This window comes from Rhineura floridana, chromosome 14, assembly GCF_030035675.1.
Source record: "Rhineura floridana isolate rRhiFlo1 chromosome 14, rRhiFlo1.hap2, whole genome shotgun sequence".
In the NCBI taxonomy this organism is placed as follows: Eukaryota; Metazoa; Chordata; class Lepidosauria; order Squamata; family Rhineuridae; genus Rhineura; species Rhineura floridana.
In genome coordinates, this window is record NC_084493.1 from 1,621,771 (window position 1) to 1,626,110 (window position 4,340).

Here is a 4,340-nt window from a genome sequence, read left to right on the forward strand (position 1 = left end):
TTTTAGTTTGCTGGCGCCATAAACAGTCAATTCTGTTTGGAAACAGTCAACGCCTTGGCATGTTGCTGCATAATAAATGCTCATCATCATATCCTTTTTCATGCCACTATTAAGGGAGCAACCTAAAGTATACATCTCTTTGTTCTGTACTGTATTTAAACTCGAGTGTAAGCATATTATTTGCTAGTAGTATTCAGTTTTTCCCTCCAAAAAGCAAATAAGAATCGTAAAACCAACATAGAAGCTGTTGCTAATAATATTGCTTTGTTTTCTGTGTTTGTTGCAAGTAGTATTAAGGGCCCGTTCTATATCTATTTATGGGATTTCCCCATGGGCACAAACTCTTCAGAGGGTTCTGTTCATGACGTAGCTAGATCTCAGCAAGAGATTTTGCTGGTTGTGTTGCATCCTGTTCTATTGTCTGTGAAAGAAGAGGCATATTTCTGTGATGGTGTCAAGATTTCCTATCGGATAAGTTCAGGTTTGTCTTTTGAGGATGAAGGATTTGTATTAGGCGGGCAATTCAAGGGTGCTGTTGTAACATTTTACTGCAAGTGGTGCATTACATTGATACCAATTAGTAATATAACAGGGTATTCCCATTTGTGACTGTTATTTTTGTATCTTCTTCTAACCGATACTGTTAAAGTTGCGAGTCAACTCATTGTAGCTCTCCAGATGTTGCTGGACCTTCAACTCACACAAGCCATCATCCATGATTATAGGCCATGCTGGCCCAGGCCGATGGGAGTTGGAGTCCAACAACACCTGACGGGCTGCAGATCGCCCATCCTTGACTTGAGGCTTCCTAAATCATTGCTCATGGAAATGTGAATTTCTTTGCTTACTGCTTTTACCACTTTTGGATAGAACCATGAAGTACTGTTCCCTTATGCCTTCCTTAGCAGTGCAATGATGAGTAGGCGTGTCTCCCCTGCTCACTATGGGGATGGTCATTGGACTAGGGATGTAAAGATGCAGCAGTTTCCATCCTGGGTTTGTCAGAATCAGTGCTGTTTCCGTTCTGCTGCAGTTCGGCTTCTGCTAAAAGCTGCATTGTCTCGCTATCCAGTATGGCTGAAACGTACATAATTACATAATTAATTTCAGTGCTTTTCATTGGAAGGAAAACATGAAAAGCAATGCAGTAAAGTAATGTCTGCGGGTCTACAAAAGCAATAAGAGTGAATACTGCTGTTTGCTTGCATGATTTCTGTGACCTCTGATGAATCTGCAAATTGCAGAAATTTCTGCTCCCATTTATATTTCTAACAGAATTCTCTGATATCTGTAATTGGGACATACCAGAGTACTGCCTTGCCAGTCCCTTCCTCAAGAGCTGATACGGACCGAAGGGACTGTAACTCGGTGTCGGAGCACATGCTTTGAATGCAGACAGCCCCAGATTCATCTGCAGTTAAAAGGATGAGATGGCAGATGATGAAAGGCTCCTCTGCCTGAGAGGACTTCTGTTAATCAGTGTAAACTAGCGGTTCCCAAACTCCCCCCTCCCACAGATCACTTGAAAATTGCTGATGGTCTTGGCGGACTGCTTAATGATTTTTCCGCCTGTTGTAGCAATTGTAATGCACAGTGCTAGATGCTGTATGATTTTGAATGGCTTCTTTTATGTCTTCTATTGAATTTACATGTATTACAATTTGCATTTCATGGGATTCAAATTCTAATAAAATAAAATGGATAAGAAATAAGAGAAGCAACAAAAATACAGTTAGATGTCAATATGAACATTTAATGTGGACATGCCGCAGACCATCCGAATGAAACTTGTGGGTGTCTGGTGGTCCAGGGACTGCAGTTTGAGAACCCCTGATGTAGAAGATGCTGGGCTAGATAGACAAATATTCTGACTGGGTATAAGGCAGCCTCCTGTGTTCCTATCCCTAGCCTATGCATTGCTAATGCTTTGCTTTCCTTTTCTCTGCTGCTGCTCCCATGAAAGAGGCGTTAGCATCCTCTACTACAGGGCTGGGGGAACCAGATGTTCTTGGACTCCAATTCCCATCAGCCCCAGCCAGCATGGCCTGTAGTCAGGGATGTTAGGAGTGGGAGTCTGAGAAAAGCTCTAGAGCAAGGATAGGGAATCTGCGGCCTACCTTTTTTCCTCCATCCCTGTAGCAGCTGCCTTGTACTTCGGCCGCTTTCAGACATGGGGCTTATTGCATTAGTTTAACGGTTTAAAATGGTAGCGCTTCTGTCCCGATTTCTAAAATTCCTTTCACACTACAGTACCTGTTGCGTTAAGGAACAGTAGCTTTTTCAGCCGATACACCGGCATCAATACTGACTTATGACTACCATATAAATAGGGTTTTCATGGTAAGCGGTATTCAGAGGGGGTTTACCATTGCCTCCCTCCGAGGCTAGTCTTCCCCAGTTGGCTAGGGCCTGCTCAGCTTGCCACAGCGGCACAAGCCAGCTCCTTCTTTGTCCGCAACTGCCAGCAACGCGGAAAAGGGCCTTTTCTGTGGTGGCCCCCGAACTGTGGAACGATCTCCCGGAGGAAATACGCCTGGCGCCATCGTTAATATCTTTTCGGCGCCAGGTCAAAACTTTTCTTTTCACCCAGGCTTTTTAATTAATTATGTTTAGTATACGCTGACATTGTTTTAATTTTTAATAATTTTTAACTTTTTTATATGTTTTATATTGATACATGTCTTGTACTTTGCTATTTCTTGTCTTGTGAACCGCCCAGAGAGCTTCGGCTATGGGGCAGTCTATAAGTTTAATGAAATAAATAAATAAATAAATAAACAGCCCAACCTGCAACCTTTTGTATCGCTCCAGTTCATATAGATATCTCTCAAAGAAATAAAAGCTATGAAAAAATATCAAGTGTCATCCTTGTAATGGGACTGCAAAAAGGTTAAAGGAAATGTGTTGAATTCCAGGAAACATGTTTCGGAAGTCAACAAGGGGTTCCCGTCTTGCTTCTTCAAAATGATTCTGAGCTTTTCTCCACTGTGTACTCTCTTTGCACTATCCTTGCATGTTACTTCATGCTGGCTTTCATAGCAGTTTGTCCTGTTTAAAAAGTAATGAGGGTTCTGTCTTTCATCTGGTTTTCAAATGGTATTCTTCTGTAAATCACTTTGGGAAGCATTTTCTTTGAAAAGTGGCCTGTAAATCTTTTAGATAAAGATAGATAAAATAAGTTGTGCTCCCAAAGGAATCTCGTTCTTAAGGGCATTTTCGCATATTATGTCATGGCAAACCTACATATGCCAGTTGACAGGAAGCCACAGTTAAAACTTGGCTTTCTTGCAAGTACAGGCATGTGATTCTTACGTATCACATTTTGCACTGAAAACATTTGAAGCACACACCTAAGAAATGTAATGTGCGAATTGCACCTCAATGTCATTGCCCCATCTAGCCACACTGTGCTAGCAGAAGAACAAAGGGACCAATTCTGGTTTCAAGATCCACCTTCCCTGATGCAAGTGTTTGTGTGTGTGCATACACAACACACAAGTGAAAGAGACAGGGAGAGTGGGAGTTACTTTAAATATACAGATAAACAATGACAAAACATACTCAACATAAACCAGAGATCAGTTGTACAGTTTGTATGCATTATAGGATGTATGCCTACGGCCATACTACCCTAAACATGCCCAATCTTGTCTGATCTCGGAAGCTAAGCAGAGTCAGGCCTGGTTAGTACTTGGATGGGAGACTGCCTGGGAATACCAGATGCCATAGGAAGGCAATGGTAAACCACCTCTGAATACCTCTTACCATAAAAACCCTGTGAATACATCCAAAAAGATTCATAGGGTTACCATAAATCGTAATCGACTTGAAGGCATATAACAACATAGGATGTATACCACGTTCTCTATAGGTAAGCATTGCACATTCATCTAATATCCAATTTTTTAAAATCTTACACAAGGAATCCCATAGACATGAAACCAAGTTTGCAGAAGGCATGGATAACAGAAGAAGAGATTCCCATGAGATTTGTGTGGAAATCAATACAAGAAACCTGTATTTGTGTACCAGAAGCCTGTATTGGGAGGCAAGCCAGAGAAGAGACATAGTTCCATCCTTGTTCAATTTCTGTAAGGAATAAAGTTCTGCCATATGTCATAAACTGCACCTGATGCAAGAGGGGCTTGTTTATAGCAAAGGCTACTGTGACATAGTATGTTGCACAGGATTGCCATATTGGGGGAGGATTTTCAGAATGCTGTTGTTCATCTGTGACCCAAGGCGATGTGGAACTGTCTGTTAACATTGCTGTGAACCCAGAAATAATGGTTTGCTACCTTCATTTCAGAGAACCACAGTTCTTCCTAGGATTTGTTCGC

General features: G+C 41.6%; 1 pseudogene; it reads left to right on the forward strand.

Annotated features, from left to right (window-relative positions):
• Positions 1-3,613: 3,613 nt before the first annotated feature.
• Positions 3,614-3,732, forward strand: LOC133370095 (5S ribosomal RNA; annotated as a pseudogene).
• Positions 3,733-4,340: the final 608 nt, after the last annotated feature.